Source organism: Cylas formicarius, unplaced genomic scaffold, assembly GCF_029955315.1.
Source record: "Cylas formicarius isolate icCylForm1 unplaced genomic scaffold, icCylForm1.1 PGA_scaffold_3__17_contigs__length_32017465, whole genome shotgun sequence".
Classification (NCBI taxonomy): domain Eukaryota; kingdom Metazoa; phylum Arthropoda; class Insecta; order Coleoptera; family Brentidae; genus Cylas; species Cylas formicarius.
The window spans coordinates 20936761-20961340 of NW_026844326.1; the positions used below are offsets into that span (position 1 = coordinate 20936761).

General features: G+C 35.5%; 1 protein-coding gene across 6 annotated transcripts in view; it reads right to left on the reverse strand.

The window, feature by feature from the left end:
- LOC132699161 (protein alan shepard) overlaps nt 1-24580 on the reverse strand; it is a 90868-nt gene that overhangs the window by 41840 nt on the left and 24448 nt on the right. The window contains exons 1-2 of one of the 6 annotated variants that reach the window (XM_060665713.1): nt 4746-4875; nt 4158-4260 (exon numbers count right to left, since the gene is read on the reverse strand). The exons of 4 other annotated variants lie outside the window; for them this stretch is intronic. The gene's annotated coding sequence lies outside the window, so the exon portion shown is untranslated. Of the gene's footprint in view, nt 1-4157; nt 4261-4745; nt 4880-24580 lie in introns of those variants that run through there. One more of the 6 variants, XM_060665712.1, reaches the window with a different exon arrangement.

Consider the following 24580-nt stretch of genomic DNA (forward strand, 5'->3'; position numbering starts at 1 on the left):
GTAAAGCGAAACTTAATTAAACAGTTCTATTTTGTTTTGCAGCTCTGTTCTTAGTTTTGGAGTGTTATTTTTCTGGAACTATTGGCAATATTAATATTGTATTTTTAATATTACCAATAGCGTAAAATACTGTTGAAACTGTTTTTCCAAAGTTACATTACACATTTTGTATTAACACTTATTATCTGTAGACTTCACGTTCAGGAAATATTTATTTTGTTCTAAACCTTTGGTGATGTTTGAAAATGTTCAATATTTTGTTCGAAAAAATGTGTATACCTCAAAAAATACTAATTTTGGGAATAGGGAATGCTTAATAAAATTAAAAAAGAGAATTAATAGGAGTAGCTAATGGAAGTATAATATTTGATGTTTTCAAGAAAATTAATATATTTTGGACTATTTCGGGACTTATCAGCTCACCCTCGTATAAGAGTCAAAAACCGAAAAAAAGAACAGTAATCGAAAATGTTAAAAAAAAAACAAAAAATGAACTGCGCATGTTCCATGGCCAGCGTAAAATCTGGACTCGAAGTACAACCTTCGCAGCTTGCAAGTGTCCACGTTATCTTCGACTTACAGATCGGGACTGAATTTCAACGGCATCGTTGAAACATATTTGTTTAGCTTGTGCGCGAAACGATCGGCCGTCTATCTCTATCTCGCCGATCTTCTCTTTTGAGGATCAATTGACGAGAATTTAACATCTGTGCTTGAAGTTAGTTGCTCGGTGTGTTTTACAATTGGCGCCTAATCATGTTTTGGTCTTTTTGGATCGGCATTGTACCGTTTGACATTTTCTATAGTATTTTGTGTCGAGTACTTAAAGTTGCAGCAAAAAAATTTAATAATTTGTTACAAAATATTAAAAGCAATTTTAATAACAAAAAAATTATAAAATACCAAATTAACAAAGTTCTTTCTTATATCTAATACAGGCGAATACCACTCCTGTTTGGGTCAATGTATGGGTTTTGCCTATTGTTATCCCGATAGGATACTTGTAAGACGGAAAGAATAAAAATTAGGCGTTATCTGTAATAAACAAGTAAATATTCCATGACATGACATGACATGCGGGACTGCTTTTTTTGACAGTTCTTTGATATCACTTTTTTCATTTTCAATGTCGTGTTGTGTCAATCTACAACTCCTTTCACTTGCGCCAATATAAGCTCTACAGGATTTAGTTTGTTCTTGTATCTAATGGTTCTTTCTTTATAAAATTATCTTTTAAAGTTGTTGGAGAAATTGGAGTCTTCTGTAAGCATCGTAACTACTGGTAAATCAGTCGGTAGATATTTTACCAAAATAGTCTTACAATGGGGATCGAAAATAGTTTTTTCTACTCCCGTCTATAAAATACCGAATTACCCACCGATCTAGCGTGCGGGATGCGTCGTAGAAAAAGTATAGTATGCAACACGTTCGGTACACTTTTTAACTCACTCGTTTATTAAACACTCGCTCCGCTCGTGTCAAATAAACTCGTGAGTCGTTTGCCGCAATTGTTGCATAATATACTATTACTTCAGTTTTGCCGTTTATCTACACCTATGGCCGACACTACTTTTCCGACGTAGCCTATAACAATGAAATACTAATTTGAAAACACGAATATTGTTCCTCCTCAGAAACGGAAATAGTAGTTAATTACCGCAATTAATATTTTATTTTTGAGGGTTTTTAGTTGTGTCCTGTCTACTGACGAAAACAGTGGGCCTGTCATTTTCCGTAATGAATCCCAAGATGGAGTAGCCACGATCGAATAATTTTAAAACGCCGGAACAAAGGAGCCGACAGAGACTTAAATAGCCGATTATTTAGTAAGCTGCTCACAACTCCGATTCTTCGCTAACCAAACTGGAGCCTAAGTTTGCACACAGAATCTTCTTGCGGTATAAGTGATAACGTGACGCAATCCGCGTTGGGTAAGGTCGTGTCAGCTAAAATTAACGTGTTTATCGCGAAATTGGCAATTATTGCGTACACCGTCAAAACCGACGTATTGCGAGTAGTTTGCCAAGTGCGTTTCGCCACACCTTTCGTCGATCGTGTGCGACTTTTTGCCCAATACAGAGAATGCATTTTTAAAAAAATCTTGAACTGCGTCACCAGTTGAAATATCCGTCACGTGCATGACGAAAAATAGACCAGCTACAGCTTTTTTTCTCCCTGTGCAGTTACATCCAATTTTTCAGCAGTCTCTTAAAATGACATCATTCAGCTTCCCTACGAAAGTAAATAATAATAATAATAAGGATCACTTGTACATTAGGCGAACCGTAAAATCTACCTTGGTTCCTGGATGGTCTTCTATGTCATATTTTTAATAATATTAATAGAAATAATTATTACTATTGTTTAGTGGCGCCATAACTACCTAATAATTACCTGAGAAAGTTTTATTTTCTATTAAAGTTTTACCTCATCAGATGAAGGAACGCCAAAAATCCTATTCACTGAAACTTGTTCAAATTTATAAAGGCCAAACATCAGTAGCACTTAAAAACCTGACACTCCAAACACTAAAAGACAATAGAAAGAAAATGAGATCAGAATATCAAAGTTGACGTGATACGACAATTATATTTTTTGTCCAAATGAGTGCTGAGCTATAATGAGAGTGTAATAAGCAGTCTTATTGCAGTTATATCGGAGAAAATAGTTTTGGCTTGCAAAATTCTCAAAATTCTGTTCCTGATAAAGGCCTTCTATGCAGTTGTCCCTGTACCCAGGGCTTGACGCAATACGGATCGGCCTTCTCTTAATCACAAACACCCTCTGCGCTTGCCACTAGCATAGCGTAGCCCAGACGGGAGCACAAGTGAAAAGCATGTCCCTCTCCGAACATAAGAAAAGCCACACATGATTAGGTCTTTCAGTAAAATATTGTATTATGCAACAAGTGCGGTAAAGGGCATTTGAAGCACAAATTTATTTGGCACGAGCGGAGCGTTTATTAAACGAGTGACTTAAAAAGTTTAGCGAACGCGTTGCATACTATACTTTTTTTACGACCATTAGTTTTTGGGTACATTTTTGCAAACAACACGGATACATTCACTGACATGACCGTCAGAATTGACAATTCAGGCCGTGCGATAAAATCTCCGAAAACATCGGTAATATTCCGGAAATGTCCGAAGTGGCTCGGATCCGTGGAAAATGAAACTGATAAAGTGATGCTTCCCGCACGCTAGATCGGTGTGTAATTGGGTATTTTACAGACGGGAGTAGAAAATAGTATATTATGCAACAAGTGCGGTAAACGTCATTTGACTCAGGAGTTTATTTGACACGAGCGGAACGCAGCGGAGCGAGTGTTTAATAAACGAGTGACTTAAAAAGTTTACCGAACGTGTTGCATACTATACTTTCTCTACGACCGTTAGTTTTTGGGTACATTTTCGCAAAACAACACGAATGCATTCACTGACATGACCGTCAGAATTGACAAAATTCAAAGCGTGGGAAATATCTCGTGAAAACATTCGATTGCTCCCAAATCCGTGCGGTACAATCCCGGAAATGTCCGAAGTGGCTCGAATTCATGGGAAACGAAACTGACGTTGTAAAGTGACGTTTCCCGCAGGCTAGATCGGTGGGTAATTCGGAAATTTACAGACGGGAGTAGAAAAAGTCACTCGTTTATTAAGCACTCGCTCCGCTGGTGCCAAATGATACCGTTGACCACACTTATTGCATAATATACTACTACTTCATCTTCTGGTCATCTTTTCAGTTAAAATACAACGTGCGTTGTACATGAAGGATTAAATCAGGTCCATAGAAATTATCAATAATAATCAAAACGGTGCTTCTGGTTATTTAGTATCGGAATTATTGTTGAAATGCTAGAATGGCTAACTATTTAACTATTTAATAAACTTCCAGAACAGATAATGAACCACCTCAGCCGATCTGAATTTAAAAAGATCGTAAAAAGTATCTAGTAAAAAAGGCCATCGATACTCACTGGAAGAGTTGTACGGCTACGCACTCATTTAGTCAAACGATAAAATTGAGTGCTTACTTTGTTATTTGTGTTGTGTGGTGTCACAGTTGAGCAAAATAATTAAAATAGGCCCCCAGCAAAGTTCCTCATCCAATACGATTTGGAAGAATTACATGCGTAGTGCTGCGCTAATACCTACCTGACAAACATATTGACGTTCGTGACGTCATCGGGTGTTGATGTGAACGATTTTAGCCAATGACCATATCTTTAAAGGGCATCCGCTAAATTACCAGGTATTTCTGGAATAAACATTTCGCTATATTGGAACTGCTTTTATCCCTTCCACATTTCAAAATCTATTCTATTGGAATCTGAAGAAAAGGGAAACAAGTTTTGCCGATTGTCGGCATGTTAGGGGAAAAATCAAAAGTGAAACCCTAGGAATTGAGCACATTCTGTTTCGTGACCGTCCAAACGACCTGCTGCTATCACACTCGCGTTATCTCTAACCCAACTTCCCGTCCGTTTTTGTCAGCCGGAAGCTCCTCAAAATTCTCCGCGATAACTTCGTCGAAATGTTTTTCATATCGGAAGCGTCCGCGGCAGCCCGAAGGGCTGACCCCGCCTCGGCATTTCGAGAACAAAACAATTAAAACGCCAAATTCCCGATAACTGTCGCCGGAATTCGGGGAACAAGTACAAGTACGGGTTATTGACCTGCCGGCCGTTGTCCGAGAATCCCGATAGAAAATAGGAGGGGTGCGGAAAAAAAATCGGTACTTACCGTGCTGTTAAACGCCACCAAAACCGATAAAATCCAAATAATAAATGTTATATCCAAAAGAAAAGCGGACACATCACCATTGACAAACGCGGCGACACAGGCACACACATACGCGCACACCCGCCCAGTTTCACCGTGACAGCAATCTGACTAATCAAACGATATTTTCAGCAGGAACGACGACAAAAGACGAGCGGCATTCGGAGTGGAGGGGAGGTCGGGAAACGCAAAATGTAAACACACACACACACACGTATCGCACGCATGCACTCTCGTGCGGATGACTGTCATATATTCGATCCCACGTGACCAAGACGTCGTCGCTCCTCGACTACGACTGAATCGGATTGTCTTCGTGGCTACGGATCGCCCGTGACCTTCGCGCAGTTGTGGGCGGGGACGAGAGAAGACCGGCGGAATCCCGAAGATGAGAGGAACCATGGGAGGGCGGCGAACATGGACGAGACCGCCGGAAACAATGACACTTATGTCCAAACTATACAGATCACATTCTATACGCACGCTTCATAAAAATGTTAGTATCTATAATCGATATAACAAGAGCATGCAAGACAAATGCATAATAATAAAAGTTTTAAGATATAGACGAAACTATTGTCCAGTCTGCCAGCTACTGTTCTACCGCCTCTTTCCCCATTACTCTAGGTCCGCCCTTTTTTCTTCTTTATTTTCCCTTTTCTTCCATTCCATAGCTTAATTTTTTTTCTATACTCTCCTACTCAACGCCTCCGTTACTCTAGAACTACCTCTTTTCTTTTACTTTTTACTAGCACAGCCTTACGCGAGCATCGCTGTATAGTTGGTACAGTTCATCATTCGTTGTTCTTTGCCACCATAGCTCAAATTGCTTCCCGCTCAAAATCTTCAGCCCCAACTCGCTTTCCTTACAATTTTGATATTTGTTTTTTAAGAGCACGCCTAGATACATGAAACTTTCGATTCCCTCAAACTCTGCTGCCAGAACTTTTTGAAAGGAAAAATTTGGTCCATTGTTACTCTTCATCTTCTAAAGCTTAATCCTCTAACTCTTAATATGGACGCCAATACTTTCTATATGACTTCAAACAGAGCAGTTGCTCTATTATAGTTCTCACAGTTGGTAAAGTCTGTTCATAGATATAAGAAAGTGACTAACTGATACGAATTAAAGAAAGACCCGGGCAAGCTGTAGGAATGAAATATGGCCGAACAGGTCCGTAATTTGCTTAGAATTTAATTATTTGGGGTTGTGTTGGGAAAGATACTAAACAATATTTATTTATTTATATATTTATGTTTAAATCTAAAATAAAATTACAAACTATTTTTATCACCTACTTAAATTACTTAAAATTATTCACATAATATATCAGTATCACTATTGCTATCATCGCCTGTTCTAATTATTATTTGTTCTATATAATTTGCAATATGGATATAAGATTGTTCTGCCTTTTCTATCTGTTTAACAGAATTTGCCCAACTTTGTGGAGGGATGTTAAAAACTTCGGTTTCTATAAGTGGGCAGATTTCAGTTGGTGCCAAACATGTTCAATGGGATTAAATATACATAAAACTGTATGCCCTAGATTTTTTGCATAATTATCACAGACGTATTCCTTTTGTAGGTTCAAGCTTTGTAGAACCTCAATTAATTGCTTTTTGGTATAATCTTCGTGAAAATAAATGTCATTATTATACATGTAGTTTTGGATTGTTGCTTTTGTGTCACATGAGGAAGGGGTTTTAGTCAACTGTCTACTGTGATACTGTGATACTGATGATGTCCATTACAATAAGCCATTGGGAGGAATGTTTGGAACTAGTTTATTTTTAAACCAACTTTTAAATAAATCAGCGGTGGTGTCTTCATGGTAATCCAGAGAAGAATCTTTAATATTTTTCGCAGACAGAGAAAGTCCATTTGGAATCCAACCAATCTTTAGAGCTAGCATACAAAATTATTCTAGTTATTCTTTTACTCTTTTTTTGATGGCGCGTTTCTTTTACACTTATCAGTTGAGTCAACCCAACCCTTTTCCGGGGTATTATAAGTGTCGAACCAGGTTTCATCCAAGTAAATAATTGGCCTTTGTTGTTCTCTGTAAATCCCAATTTTTTCTAGATATTCCAGTCGCCATTTCCGAATTCTAAAAGATTCCATTAAAACTTGCCTTTTGTCATTTTTTTTTAATCTAAAACCCATGTGCTGAATACAGTTCCATAAGGTAGTTCTGCCACATTTAACATCGGTTTCATCTTTTTGATTACTAATAAACTTAAACTAAGTAGTATACCAAACCAAAGAATATTAGACACAGACGGACCACAATTTTACCTGAATTTAAATTCCGAAACTTTAGGTAACAATCTTGTTGCATTGTATGTTAATGACCACCCTTGGATAATCCCATTCCAAAGCAATTGGTCACTTTCTTATATCTATGAACAGACCATACCATATGATATACTTTTTCCAGATTTGGCACACGAGGTCATATATACCAATTTCGAATTTTTTGCCTAAACATTTTATATTTTCTTTCGTAATACCAATTATCCTCGGGCTTATTTTTCATTAGTTCTATTATGTCTTTTATCTCATCTTTTTTGAGTCTTTCAACATTTTTTCGTTCTTTTTTTTGTATTTTATTATAAGATCTAATAATAGAAGTAGGAAGTTAGGAAGTAGAAGTTAGGAAATTGAAATAAACTATTACCTGACAGAAGAACTTTAGTAAAACCCATTCTAACCAATTTAAAAGTGGAAATGCAGGTTTCTGCATTTTATTAACAATTTTCCAACTATCCTTTAATAACATCAAAATATCATTTCAACTATAAGCTAATCCATATTGCCAAAAATGCAAAATGGGGTAGAGCGGTTGGAAATAGATTTTGAAGTGTGAAGTTATCAACTATTCCTAAGCCGTAAACCGCAACCACTCATATGATAGAGAACCATATCTCTTCAACAGGAGAAAAAAAAAGAACAAAAGCGACCTTCTTCCCCAGAGTCCTTCGGCGTCCGACCAATGGAACGATCTTCGGACGAATACTCGAAGAATGCTTGGCACGCGATTACAGTAAGTGACACAGATGCCGTTCGAGGTTGATTGGTCAGCATTAGTTGTTTATAGCTTCTTCTGTTCTCCGTTAACGCGGCCCGGACGACCGTTTCAGGTTAGGCGGCGTTGCCAATGTTCACAAATTTTTGTTCAAAATTCCGACGGCTAATACATTAAACCCGGCTTGGAAATTTTAAAAACCCCAACGCATCAGACAATATAATACTGCTGCGAAAACTGATTTTTCAAGCCAGACAATTTCACCCTCCTTTATGTAAGGACAATTTAAATAAACGGCAACACTGCTGCACTCACGGGAATCGTAAAAAAGAGATCATATGCGTCGCGAGTAAAACGAAACCCTGTGGCACAAACAAAACACTTTATATTATGAATATGTCAGTTTTTCTTTATCGTATTACTATATGATTCGGTAAATAGCCAGTAAATAGTTGTGAGTAGTTAGTAACCTGTCAATCGTATATCATATCAAACGATCATGCAAACCGCATATAAAATAGTTATTTTTGTTCAGTTTTGGTTAGTTAAATAAAACGTTTGCAAGTAAAACAATCTTATGTATTGTAAATACGCGAGATCTAGGTAAGCCTAGGTAAGTAAGTAAGTAAAACGATTTATCTATCGAGGTGTAATATATTTAAAGTAAAACGACATTCGATACCGTGCTTAAGCTCTCTGTTATTGAATTCTTACCACCTTGTGTATTATAATCTATAATGTTATCGTCTTCTAAGTAAATGCTATATGTATATGTAAAATATGCTCCCGGTATCGTAAGTAAAACATTTCTGTGAACTGTAAATAAAACGATACTGTTTATCGAAACAAAACTTTATCTTTCGTTGTGCAAATAAATAATAACACACAATTGCAATTGCAGAGTGAATCAGGAGTAAAATATAGTTACGAAAAAACCCTCTGTTTATTCAGAGCAAAACGACCGTATGCTAAACAGGGTTTTATAAAAATTGATTTGTGTAAAGTGGGTTTTTGTATGTAGATGTGAATAAAGGATGTGTTTTTTTTTGTATAGTCTATATTGAAAACGCACGTTTTATTGAATGGTGTCCTGCCGCACAAAGGCATCGCTGACTATTGTCAAGTGAATCTTAGCGGCCCACGTAGTCGCCGGGTCATTGAAAACCATCTTCGTTGGACGCAGAAATGGCCATAAATGAGCGGCGGAGGCCTCGATAACGTCGAGCTCTCGATAGCCACCTGACGTAATTATGTTTGTTCGGTTAAAAGCTCATTGTGCCGAATAGAAAAAGAGATTTTGCGCGAACGTTAAGCGACGCCATTTGCAAGTTTGCCGAGTTCAACGAAGGCTGTTGCCCGAACTCAGACGTAAGGGTCCTCCCGTTTGTTTTAGTTAGCCAGAGTGACTTCTTATTGAGATAAGCGAAACGTCACCTGGTGGTCAAACGCTAAACCCTTCGGTAGTAAATCGAGGTGATTGATATATTATTATTGCAGTGCACGTTTTATGATTGTTGAGCTTAAGAAAATATTGTTCTGAACTATTTATCTTGTTTCAATTTGGTGGAAACCAGATCTGAAAGTGAATTCATCGAAATCATTGTCTAGGTACATCCGATATTCATTAACAAATTTACTTCATACTTTTATAGCTTTAAATGTATATGAAGAATCAAAATTATTTCAATATGTATCCATACCCAATCAAAAACTTTGCACGAACAATGTCTACTTTTAATAAGACTTGTTTCTGGAATGAAAGCTCACCAAATATTTGAAGGCGCGAAGAAATTTTTTTCCTTCGGTAATATACCTGGAATGTTCATTGCTTCCGATATACCTCATGTATTCAATTAATGACAATCGCGCCATTTTGCCCAGAAATGGCTATCGTTACAACAAAATAACTTAAAATAATTAAATTAGCAAGTTAATTTTGTACATGAATCAATCGCATTTTTGCACACACTTCAATTAAAAAATTTCCCATAACTGTTCTATTTTATTTCTCCTTTTTTTTCTTTTCATTAAACTCACGAAGAATAAATAAATAACCAACTTCACGAACCATCGCCGTTGTCTAAATTATACTTCCTCTTAATGACGTATCATAAGTAAGCTATATTATGCTCTATCTTCACCACAATCCTTATTATCACGTAGGCACGTGACATCGCAAATAAAACATTGTCTATAACTCAATTATTACCAATAAATAACTCTTGCTTTTTACCGAGTGTCTTAAATGCATGTTAAATAAATTGCAAAATCCATATTTATCATTTGAGTGCTAATATATGCTTATGACAACAAAAAATATTATTATTATTTATACCTAAAATTTAAAGGATGAATAACAGGCGATAAGTAATCGCCAAAATTTATAATAAGTGCTAACAACAAACTTTTATATAAAATAAAAAACAAAATATGTTGCAAAAAAAATTAATAAAACACACATTTTTTAAGTTTAAGTGCGCGTTTCAGTTCGAGTAGTAAAATTAATTATCATTCAAGCGAAAAGCTTGTCATTTTTGTTGTTTTTTTTGTGGTCAATCCATTTCCTCAAACGAAAATCGTTGAAATTATATATTTACCCAAAGCTTGCGCGGCCTAGATTCCGGACGCCGGACTGCCGTCTACTGAATTTTCCCGGTACGTAATTGGATTTCCATAATTCGCTATAATCGACGGGGGCCCATAATTTGACACACTTCGCGGGATTTCAGCGGAGGTATTACGTTATTTAATACCAAAGCGGGGGCCCCCATGCACTTACGTCGAAATAACGGCGTGATTATAATCGAAACCTATACGACAAATACCTAATATACACGCTAACGAAATAGTCACGGGCGTACCCAGTTACTAATTAATTTAATATCGAACGCCCTCTAGCTGGAGAGCGATTCATAGGCTGATGATTAAATTGTAGAAATATGGGTTCGCGAGATACACGACACAACAGCTGTCTTCATCAGCTTTTACTAAAAAAAGACAAAAACGAAAAAGCTCCTCTGGCGCTTATTGAACCAGCAGAAAATATTTTCAGCCTGGGCCGTTATTCTTGATCGATAGGGAATACGCAATTCCTATTCTTGAATATTTAACACCAGCAGCACGACATTTTATCTGACAATTCTTACTTTTTAAATTTAAATTTTAGAACATATAATTAAAATTTGTTATTATTGGAAGATATTTCCGCAATATTGACGACGCTGAATAATTACTTAACATCAATAGAAATATTCTTGTTCAAAGTGATCCAAAGTTCAAATAAACTTAATAATATAACCAAAACTAGAATAACAATGGTTCTATATAGGAGTTGGCGGAATTGCCCAACAGGAATATAGTTTGATTTAAATTATATAGTGTACCTATGCAGCTATACAAACCCCAATATACAGATCGAAAAACCTTTGGTCATCTGATAATAATTGGGATTGTATGTATAACAATAACAAAAATCGAAAGGCAATACATTCGAATCTGTCAAGCCCAAATGCCAATGAAATATCAAACCAAACCGACAATTAGAAAATGGCGTCACTTTTCTATATATGAAAGTAAGTGCTTCTGTATTTCTCAATTATCGGGGGAGTCTGGGTCCTGGGCGCCAATCAATATCAAATTAGTTCCGGCGATTACCGAGCACAGAAAATATTTTTCCGAGAAACGGGTCCCTTCATTGTTTATCTAAAACCGACGCGCAAACACGCCAACAGATAAAAATAAAAATTAATGACCGACACGACGGTGGCAATAACAAATCGGCGCGATAATGAAATGTAAAAATAGACGTTTCGATACAACGATGATAATAAGTATAAACCTGCGCCAGCGGCGGCAACGAATCTATTCAAAAATTTGAAGCTCAAACGAACTTACCTATAAGAAATGTTCGATCTGGATTATATGATACTTCCTTCACCCATTCTCGCTCAATATACGTCGCCGACGGTACTAAATGCCCTAACGCAAATATTTATTTAAAAAATGAGGTTAAGACCACACGTCGCAGAAGACGCGTCCAAAGAAATAAAAAAATTAAAACAATTAAAGAAAAAACAAAATAACCAATCCACGTAATTTTGGAAACCAAACACTTTATTAAAAACAAACATTTTAATCAAAAAATTAACTTAAAATTATAAAAACTATAGTAACGAAACTTACAATTTGGTAAAAAGTCATTGAAAAATAATACTACAGCTCTGACTATATAAAATATATTCTCTGGTACGTTTTTTTTTCAGGGTCCTAGTCCTATAAATCATTTTCTTTTTCTACTCCCTTCTGGAATATACACCGATCTAGCGAGCGGAAAGTGTCATTTTACCACGTGTTGTTTTGCAAAAATGTGACCAAGAACTAGCGATCGTAGAAAATAGTATATTATGCAACAAGTGCAGTAAACGGCATTTGACTCACGAGTTTATCTGACACGAGCGGAGCGCAGCGGAGCGAGTTAAAAAGTTTACCGAACGTGTTGCATACTATACTTTTTCTACGACCGTTAGTTTTTGGCTACATTTTTTCAAAACACAAATACATTCACTGACATGACCGTCAGAATTGACAAAAGTCAAAATTCAAAGCGTGGGAAATATCTCCGAAAACATCCGATTGCTGCCGAACCCGTGCGGTAAAATCCCGGAAATGTCCTAAATGGCTCGGATTCGTGGGAAACGAAACTGACGTGGTAAAGTGACGCGTGACGCTTCCCGGACGCTAGATCGGTTGGTAAAAGTATAGCAAGCAACACTGTAAAATACCAAATTATACACTGCTCTACCGTGCGGAAAGAGTCACTTACCACGTGAGTTTCGCGTCCCAGGGATCCGATTTACTTCGGACATTTCCGGCATATTACCGCACGGGTTTGGAAGCAATCGGATATTTTCGGAAATTTTACCACACTACTTGAATTTTGACGTTTGTCAAATTCTGATGGTTATGTCAACGTATTCGTGTTGTGTTGCAAAAATGTATCCACAACTATCGGTCGTAAAAGAAGTTTGGTAAACTCACTCATTTACTAACTTCACTCGTTTACTAAACACTCGCTCCGCTCACGACATATAAACTCGTGACTCATTAATTTACTATACATAACTAGAGTAACTAAAGCATGTTACTACCAAAGCTATTTCGATTTGTGAGAATTCCAATTATGTTTGATATCTTTTTACCTCTCGAGTGCTAAATAAAAGTATTCTTAACTTAGCCAATTTAATCAATTTTTTTTTAAACATCACAAAATAAAAAATTATCTTCAAACGGTATTGTTTCACTGTACCATGTTTACCTTTTCAACATTCGGAAAGCATAAAATGACAAAACAAAAGCAACGCCCCTTGTAGCAAAACCGCGATGACGAACGTTGCGTGGAATCGCAAGGTCAACGATGCAGCCGACTCAGATTCAAATTTTAATTGTTCTTCCGAAGACCGTATTATACGCACTTAAGTTATAAATTCTGAGAAAAACTGCGAAGTCGGAGACCTTGGGTTCGTGTAAAGCAGTGTTTCCCAAACTTTCGAGATATATGTGTATCACCTATATGATTTTGGTAATTCCCCGTTAAAAATGCGTTTTTAGTACACATAGATATTTGATTAATAAAACAGTATTTACTTATATTTTATATATACAAATCACCTAAATATGTACGTTTTTATTCAAAATCTAATTCTATTTCACTCTCACAATGGGTTCTATGTTATTTTGTATACTAAATGCAAACATCTTCAATTTTTAAAATGTGCTGTACTGCATTTTTCCAGATACTCAATAAGTATATTATTAATTACATATTTAATTAACACTCGGGCGCAAAGTAAAAGGAATATTTTTTGCTGTCACATTTATTTGGTGCCACTAATGTTCTGTAAAGTTAAATACACAATAATATGGAGGAAGACGTACGTTCAGCTAAACTATCACACACATATTTTTAATAGCATAGACACTGTTATTCGGAATAGAAAAGATAATTTTGAAAACAGTTTTCAAAAAATTCGGCACATCATGAAAATCCAAGCTACATACCATAACATTTTTCATAGACAGCACCAAGCAGTTTGGAACTAATCCCCCTTCTGATCCATCGTGAATTATGGTGGTGCGTTATGCTTTATTTCAATTTGCTTTTAACTGATAGTTCTGACCGGAATCAACCTATCCTTTAGATACGGATAATTAAATCTTCAAGTGCGCAATCAGGGCGGTTCGATTAGCACGATATACTTTGAGACACACTTTACCACACTTTGGGAAACTCTGGTGTAAAGATTCTTCGGACGGACACTGCTAGCGATAACGATAACGAGTTGTTGATAATTATTCAAGACGGGTGAGTCAACGTCGGACAAATTAACAAAAGCTTATATTCATTAAAAACTGATTTTTGACGCAGTGGCGGCGATTTCCCTAATTATTTCTTTGCCATTTATAGGATGTAAATAAATTGCTGAATAACATGGGTGGTCCCGAACTATAACCTGCGGTGTAAAAAAAAACTACTTAAGTATAATTAATAAAAGCAATTAAAAAAAATACACAATGTTACCATTATGATTTTACAACTACTTTATAACAAAGAAATCAGAGATTGGGGCAATTTGCTTATCTACGTGCCGTTAAGCTGAAGCAGAACGTGATAAGCGGTTTGTATAGGGTAAACCAAAATGGACCTTTAAAATAAGGAACTCTTTAGTGCGAAAGCAGTGCAACGAAAATTAATGTTATTTCACATAGCAAACATAATAGTAAAAAAACGCAAGTGGGTATCTATCTATTACCGCTTCAGAGTTACAGGATATTCGAAAATTTTCATTTTTAAAGAAAACTTTTGAAACGGATAACGGAAATCTTTTTACTTAGAATTGAATAATAATAATTAAAAGGTTATTATATTCAGCCAACAGAGAGAAAAAGTTACATTAAATAAATGAAATAAAAAAATGAGTGGAGCACAGCGGAGCGAGTGTTTAATAAACGAGTGACTTAAAAAGTTTACCGAACTTGTAGCATACTATACTTTTTCCACGACCGTTAGTTTTTTTGGTACATTTTCGTAAAACAACGCGAATGCATTCACATGACTTTTAGAATTGACAAACGTCAAAATTGAACCAGGTGGGAAATATCTGTGGGATCTGTGGGAAACGAAACTGACGTGGTAAAGTGACGCTTTCCACACGCTTGATCCGTGGGTAATTAGGTATTTTACAGACAGAAGTAGAAAATAGTATATTATGCAACAAGTGCGGTAAACGGCATTTGACTTGACTTGATTTGAGTTAAAAAGTTTACCCAACGTGTTGCATAATATACTTTTTCTACGACCGCTAGTTTTTGGGTACATTTTCGCAAAATAACACGAATACATTCACTGACATGACCGTCAAAATTGACAAACGTCAAAATCCGATTGCTCCCAAATCCGTGCGGTAAAATCCCAGAAATGCCCGAAGTGACTCGGATCCGTGGGAAACGAAACTGACGTGGTAAAGTAACGCTTCCCGCACGCTTGATCGCTGGGTAATTAGGTATTTTACAGACGGGAGTCGAAAAATAATATTTCAACCAACACTACGATGAAAATATAAATAGGTGTAGATAATAAAACATTCGCGGTAGTAGGCGTATAATTATGCAGAAGAGAGGAACGTAAAAGAAACAAAAAACGACATGAATAAGGGAAAATTGCAGTATAAAATGTGAAGGTTAAAATGTTAATGAATTGATGATATTATTAACAATAGTGTGGCGCTCTCAGTATAGGCAACGTTGCACGAAAAAGTTGGTTTAAAAGTCCCATTCGATGTTTAGGGATAGTAACAATATTTTTTAGTCTGATATTGCGTATACGTACCTGGGACCGAAAAATAATTATATCAAGCTAATTTAGAGAGTGTGAAGCTCAACCTTAGACGCGAGTTTTGGAGCTTCTGCATACGTCTATTATCAGACTAATCATTCATAAAACTACATTTATTAAGTCTTCGAGATATCGCATCTCGCGAACATATTGCCCGGTACATTTCCAGCAGAAACGCAACGGATTTGAAAGGGTTATTTTTAAACTTAGAGCCTTCGTCCCTCGTGGCCCGAGAAGACACGACAACCGTTCGACCTTGACGCTTATTTTCACATCGCGTCTTTTTCTCGAAAACGCATTTGCCTTTGTCCCGTTAGCGTCCCCCCCCACCTCTTCCAATCATAAAAAAGGATTTCCGAACCTGGGACGTTGCGGTTCAAAGCACTCGGCCTTGCGAGTTTCAAATCGCATCGTGGCATAAAAAATACATTTGGGCTGCCGATGGTTATATGGTATTAATTTCTCCAAAGTTCTCCAAATGCTATACCGTTTTTACAACATAATCTGGTATTTAACTTTCGTAAATTTTTATAAAGGTCTAACCGCGGGGCTACCTGGCTTGGATTTCTCTTTGTAACCCTCAATAAATAGATTCGCAAGTCCACAATGAAGTTCCAGATCCGTACTTCGGTATTTCGTGCATACAAAAACTTGTCTCTTATTGAACGCACACCAAGTCTCTTGGCAACAGTCAACGTTCAAAACACTATGCAACTCTTCTTGTAAAGATTTAATTGTTAAAAAAATATTCTTCTGATACGAATCATATAATAACCGTCTCACTATTCCGGCATGGTGTGGTCTGTTCATAGATATAATAAAGTGACCAATTGCTTTCGAATGGGATTATCCAACATACAATACAACAAGATTATTACCCAAAGGTTTTGGAAATTAAATTCAGGTAAAATTGTGGTTCGTAATAGAAAATAATTTTATACCTACCTGTGTTTAATATTCTTTGGTTTGGTATACTACTGAGTTTAATTTTATTAGTAACCATTCTTATTTCGCGTGTAAAACAACGTGTGTCGAATTATGCAAAATATGTGCGAGTCTAGTGTATCTCAGGAGATGCTCCAGCCCAAATGTAGACAACACTATTTTATTGAGACTAAGGAAGTTATAAACAATATTTATTTGACTCTCATTGAATGTGGTGCCAGCAAGCAAGCATCTTTAGAAGAAACGGCCACATTTCAGCGAGGAAAAAATTTACCAGTTATACGAGGAACAAAGCGTGCCTACATTAGATATCTTAATTAGAAAAATATGAAACCGCTGTTAAATGTGGTAGAACTACCTTATTGAAGATGGTTGCATTCCAAATAGACTTTCTCTGTCTGCGAAAAATATTAAAGATTTTTCTCTGGATTACCATAAAGACACCACCGCTGATTTATTTGAAAGTTGGTTTAAAAACAAACTAGTTCCAAACATTCCTCCTAATAGCGTCAATGTAATGGACTATGCAAGTTATCACAGTAGACAGTTGCCTAACACTCCTTCCTCATGTGACACAAAAGCAACAATTCAAAACTACATGTATAATAACGACATTTATTTTCGCGAAGATTATACCAAAAAGCAATTAATTGAGGTTCTACGAAGCTTGCACCTACAAATGGAATACGTCTGTGATAAACGAAATCTGCCATTCGTTGTAACAAAGTTTTTCCCAGTGTCAAACTTATAGAAACCGAAGTTTTTTTAACATCCCTCCACAAAGTTGGGCAAATTCTTAATTCGTATCAGTTAGTCACTTTCTTATATCTATGAACAGACTTTACATGTGAAGTAAACTTTTTGGGACCCCACGGTCGTTGCGCGTTTTTCTTTCTTGGACACCCCTGACAACTATGTCACTTACTATGACATATGGGCTTTTAGTCATCTCGAAGTTCAATTTTATGGCTCCACTTCCCCCAGAACAGAAACACATTTAAAATTATAATATTCATCATCAACAATTATTGTGTCACAATAACTGCTTCGTCGCTGCACATCGCAAGTAACTAACAAATGAATAATGTTAGTATTTGGTAACAAATAAATTGTAGTAAAATGTATATGGTACGTCAATAAAATTGGCACACTGAGTGTTGAGAAACAATTGAGTAACAGTAAGTTGGTAATTACTACTTAGAAACACAAAACGGAATAGAAATAACTCCAAAGCTTCCCACTGTTTTATAAAACTGACAGCATAGTTCGATTTCACTAACCCCCACAAATCAACCAATAGCAAACTTTTGTATTGCTTTCCTAGGAAAATATTTTAGAGTCATTATGTTAAACCCTTAAATTGAAAATCAGATGAATGAAATGAAAGAAAATTTCCCCACTCTTAAAATACAACAGTTCACACGGCTTGTTGGCTAACATTATAACAGGCGGCTCTTAAACTCAAGTCAAAACCATAAAATATTGTAAAAACGGTAGATCGTTTGGAGAACTCTAACATCAAAAGTGTCGGGGTGTTCATTTATCCAAATTGTACGTCAAGAAAGAATTTTCCTCGATAGAGAATAATTATAATTTGTTTACATTACAATGTTGTTAAAATACATATATTTGATAATAATTACAGTGACTCAACTTAAAAGATTCAGTTGCATTTTAGTTAATCAAAGAGTCAAACCTAGAATAAATGTGTTTGTTTAGAGGTTCCCAATTATTCTAAACACATAATTGCGGTCATAGTAAAATTGTATTTAGGTACCTTTTACTCGGAAAATTGTATACCGCGATTATCACAAATCATGAAAGGTTAATAAAAACGTGGGCCCACTTGTTCTCACATCTAAAATTATTGATGATTTTTTAATTTATTCAATAAGTAATATGATTTATCAATATCTTTATCCAATACTTCAGCTGCGACTATTTTGAGGACATGGTTGTCAATTAAAACATTTTGGATTATGCAAAAAATTAACCAGGCCCAAGAATCAAATGGTAAAAGTTACCTAAGTAGTTATCGGGGCTACCTTGCCCGAATTCGGTAACACGAATTAGTGCGAACTGTTCGCCACCAAATATTATTCGTAACAAAAATCGTAACCGAGCCCCATTATGGTGCTAAACGTTAGACGGAGGACTCATAATTGTCCAGCAGCAGAAAGAGGACCTTTCGAGATTTTGCTCTAATTATTTTCCTATGGGAAAAATAAGCAACTTACGAATTGACCGACGCCTAAAACTGAAGGAATATCGAAAGTAGAGCACATCGAGAGTTCTGCAAATCTCCTTTTTAGCTGCAAGGAACGCTAACTCACCTGAAACAAAAAAGAGAGAACCATTAAAAATTAATAATTCGTCACTGGTCCGACAAAGTAGCACATAAAGTTATGCCACGCTTCAAAGTATATCGTCTTGACTTTTGACAGCAGTTATCTTGAAACCAGTTTTCAAAAAATTCTATATGATGGTGTTCATGATGGTCCAAGCTGGAGCCTAACTCCATGCAAGCTAATAATTATATTGGTTTTATCTTCTTCTAGCTTCCTTTTCGGATTATCAATGAAATTACTTTTGGCCTACTTTGAGACAAACGTTACATTTACTACTTAACTAACCTATACGAGGTAACATTGGTTTTGTATAATTATTCTATGGAATATGACAAAAGTTCTTGAAAGGAAAATAGGTTGTCCGGGTTGACAAAAACAAACATTTTCCACATCAAGAGAGAGATACTTTTTGTATTCGGGCTTTTTATGTAGATTCAGCTCCAGAACACAGACGGTAAAAGTATTTGGGGTTTTAGTTTACGAAACCCTTTACAAAATCAAGATAACACAGACCGAGAATGGACTACTGCATGGTATAATAACAGCACCATCCCTAAAACGAGCAAAATACTACGCTATCATCGGGCACAAGTATTGCCAATCTCAAGGTCAGCGACACTCCTAACGGATACTTTTTCCTTTCTAAAACGTCCAATAAAGCGAATCCTTTTCTTTCGCCGTCCGTACAATGCATATTCCGCTTAACCTACTTAGAACGGAACGATACGGATTCTCCTTCCAACGGACGCCAAAGAAGAAATCCAATTCACTGCAACCGGAGGCACGAAGAATCGTTCACTATTACTCAGTGGCGTAGGGCACTTTCTTCAGGGATATTCTTCATACCACGACGAAGAAATTTCTTTATTTTGTTAGTTATATACCAGGATCACGGGGTTCTGACGATGCTTCATAGAAAAAAGACGAGTGTCAAGTAGCACCAACCTGAATAAAATGGTATATTTCTCGAATCTGCTAATAAAGTGGATTTAGGCTCTGCAAACTTTATAAAGTATTTGCGAGTTAAATTGTCAACCCCCGTCATTGTGGAGCGAGTATTTATACATTCCCTTATGCCCTCTCTTATAATTTTGGTGCTGTCCAGTTTTTCAACTAATGAAAAATTACGCAGAGAAATTGTTTAAAGTTTTATTTGTTTTTTTTTTTTTTTAATTTCTTATACTGAGTCTCATGAATCACAGTTATCATTTCGCAAATTTTAAAAATAAATGATTTGATTAATAATGGGTAGAATGCACCATCTTGACACTCATACAATCAGTCTAAAATACAATTTAGTTGATTTGATGCGGAATATTAATAAAATTAAATTTTAGTAGCCGTCTTTGATCCTTAATCCCGGAATCTACAGCTTTCCGAAAACTTAGATCGCATACTGCATTTTGCAGGGATCAAAGCGATGTTAACGCGCCACTGGGCACCATCTCCATAGTCGTTGCGAAATCTAAGCCTCGGACCCGGATGTATACCCGGTCGGTGTAGAAACTACGCCTAAGGTCACATTCTGCAGCTCGCAAGGATGACTGATGCGAAAAGATCGATTGACTATGATTGCCCCTCCACATTACCTTTTTGCCATTTTCTTCGTGCCGTCTTCTTTTGCTTAGTTACCGCCGCTGAATAGGCAAACGACCGCTGTTATTTTTGATTATTAAGTATTTAATAAATTTTTTAATTTCAATTTAATATTTTCAATGTATACTTTTAAGTATATCAAGATTTATGTAGTGTTTGATACCTAAAGAGAGACGTTAATTAAACATTACAGCAAGACAATTTGAATTTAAAAAAAAATTATATATTCCTGGTTGATTAAAATTATATATATATATATATATATATATATATATATATATATATATATATATATATATATACATATGAATTTTTTGAATTTTGAATGTATTCTAAGACGTGCAAAAATTGTGTTAGACTTATTTTATAAATAATAACCATACAATAAATGACGTAATACTGTTTGTCATGTTTATGCCGGTTTTTAAGATATAAAAACTATTTCCACAAATTTGAAAATTAGTACGTACTATATGACACTTTTTTTTTACAAATTATAGCTCGCCATAAGGTTTAAGTTTTAGAAAAACTTAGAACACAATTCAAAAAGTCAAATTAAAAAAAAACTCTTGTATGGTTTGTTTTTTAATCCGAGAGAGTTATATATCATTATTGAACTGTAAAACAAATGGTCCTAGTTGTATTCCATAGACGTAGTATTGTACGCATGAGCATTGTAAAGCGATCCGAGAGTGGCAAGCAGACCTATAATTAACTTATAAATAGAATGATAATTTTTTTTCCGGGAGATATTGGAAAACTTCGATTAGTAAAAATGTGATTTTCAAAAATCAGCAAAATTAATATTCCCAATGTATTCAAACACCAAATTCAACATTCGGAGTTGCAAAGATAGTTGAAATGACTAAAGTTTGTAGCAAATCATAACAACCGCTCGGAACATAATGACTAAAATTTACAAATGAAGAATGAAATTTTCATATTATTTTTACTTCTATATTAGTTTTTACTTACACGACTTAAGAATTATTTTAGAACCGATTAAGGGTGTGTAGGTCTTACAAACTGAAATACGGAATTTTTAAAAACTATCATTGCAATTTATCTGAACTTTACGATACAACCCTTATTGTTGTCCGCCCTGTTTAATAATCCCTGCCAGAGCAAATTTACATTAATAAAATGCACATAGATGAGAAAAATAGATGTTTTAAGGTTTTCATTTCAATAATACAATACAGAGTGAGCCAGATTTTTGTGCACAAACTCGAATACGAGGTGTGTTCAAAAAGTAAGATGACCTTTAAGGTTTATCAAAAAGTATTTTTATTCATCAAAATTAATGTTGTGGCCTTCAAAGGAATCCCCACAGATATAATCCACTTGTGCTAATCCAATTTTCCAAATCCTTGAAACACTTGTGACCAGCACTTTCTGGTTTAGCCTTGAGTTAGTCCAGCGATTTTTTCTTTCTCTCCTTAATAATTCCAAACGTCATCCCTTTCATGGGTTTCTTGAGTTTTGGTTAGGAACAGGAGAAAGTTACAGGGGGCAATATCCGGTGATGCTGATTTTGTTTTTTGGAAAAAAGGTTAGAGACAAGCAACAATGAGCGAGCAGGTGCATTATCGTGATGCAAAATCCGTCCCACTATTCCGGAAGTTTGCTTCGTACTGCTTCTCGTAAACGGCGCATAACTTCAAAGTAATACTCTTTATTGACAGTACGATCTTGTGGTAAGAACTCTTGATGTACTACGCCACGATAATTAAAGCAAACAGTAAACAAAACCTTGATATTTGATCGAGCTTGACGTGCGGCGACTGAGCTTTGGTTTCGACGTTATAACCATATACCTACGATTCTTTGATCTTTTCAAGCATATCAGGATCATCATTGGTGTCGTTTAACAGTTCTTTCGTTCAAAATTAACCAGTTTCGGAACAAATTTTGCTGTTACACGTTTCATGCCCAAAACTTGCAGAGCACGAACCAATAGAGATGCCAACGTCTTCAGCCACTTCTCTAATAGTGATTCGAAGATTTTTCAACACCATTTGTTTCACTTCTTCGATGCTTTCATAGTGATGGGGCGTCCAAAACGAGATTCGTCATCGGCGTCATCTCGGCCATCTTGAAATAGCTGGTACACCGTCGCTCAAAATAGATTCACCACATGTCGTTGTCAACATATCAAGTGATTTGCAACACTGTATTCCATTTTTCCTTCTATTTTTTTGAAAGCAGAATCGCCGAGCACACAAAACACGTCTAATGCTTCTGTCTCGCAAAAAAAAGTGAACGTGCAAACTGGCTGAAATTGTGAACATAAGTTATGTGTACCAACATAACAAAAAAAAATATCGAAGATCGAATGTACGTAGTCCGCCCAATTACAAAAGTCGCCTTACTTTTGAACACACCTCGTGGATTATACAAAAAAAATCACGTTCTGATGATGACTATGAAACTGATTTTGTCGAAATTTTTCTTTTCGTTTATCCGTTATAACTTAATTGAATTAGTCAAATAATATTTTCTGCACATTAATCGCAAGTAAGTTACGTACCCGTATTTTTAACCATAGCGGCTTGAACATGTTGAGAATAAGAGACGCGTTTTCAGCGACCGCTTGCGGGTATACCGTTAAATAGTCAACTCCGTTCGTGGCCGTTCGCCTTAAAACAAAACTCATTCAACAATGCGTTTCGCCTCGCCACTTAATTACGTATTTTCTCGACGGTAAAGAAATGATACACCCGGAGATACGAATTTTGCGTTGCAATTAGACTAATTATTGTTTTTTTTTTTGAAATTTGAATAATATTACAAAACTGACCGAAAATCAAAAAATCAAGTGTCACAAAGTACTCATAAATAACAAGTTGTACCAATATTTTAAGCTCTGCTTTATTAAGTATTTGTTTTCTGGATTGTTTGGTTGTTATGTTACATTGAAGATACGCAATCTAACATCAATTCTGATTTTTATGTGTAATTACATCATTTATATTCGATACGATGTCTCTTTTACGTACAAGCTGGCTCACGATTTAATATGGAGGAGCACCCTGGATGGATTACAAATAATGTAGCAAACATAAAGTAAGACTTTAATAGAAAAGTTTAGTTATCCATTTTCCTGAATTCAACTACATCTCTACATACTTATTACTCAGTGAACATTTGCTTTTTTTATGGTGAAACTGATACTGTTAAAGAAAAAACATTTAAAATATTTTTTCTCTTTTTCACATTTTCCAGAAGCGCATCAAAAATTTCAGAAACTTTCTACAAAATTTCACAATTTACTACCGAATAAATTCAGAATCAGACGCCTCTGCCTCAGACTCTGACTAATTAATTTGTTGTTCTTAGTTTACATTACTTTATAGTTTTTATTATTCATGTTATAAATTGTTTATAAATATTTATAAACTATATAAAATTTACAAACTATATAAAATGAATAAAGAAAAAGTAACGTAGCAGCTATATCTCAACAACTATTGCGTGAACCTATTCAAATTTAAAATGGGCGATGTTGCCAAGTCTAGACTATTTTTGTCTTTCTATTCTAAATGAAAACAATATGTTTTTGTTTAGTTCTTGAGATGCAGACAATTAAAAAATTAAATAAAAAAGTCCCTTTTTCATTTAAAATATATATATTTGGCTCTTGTGAAATTTTTGACTAACCCTTTGTAACGCTGATATTTACTTATACATAACAAAATATTAAATTGTATTATCTGTTTTTAATTTAAAACGTTTTTAATATATTTAAAAAACAGTTTCGATCAGAAATTGTGCGACGTGTGGGAAGCTAAGGTTATTTAATTAGGTATATACAAATTTGATTGATTGATTTGATAAAGACACACATAAATTTCGTGAAAATCTGAACTTTTAGTTCTTACTTATTTTTATACAAAAATTGTTGGTCGACATTTGCATTATTATCTAAGGTTTTATAAACATATGAAGCGAAATGATTTCAAGTTAGACTAGTTAAACTTTGTAATC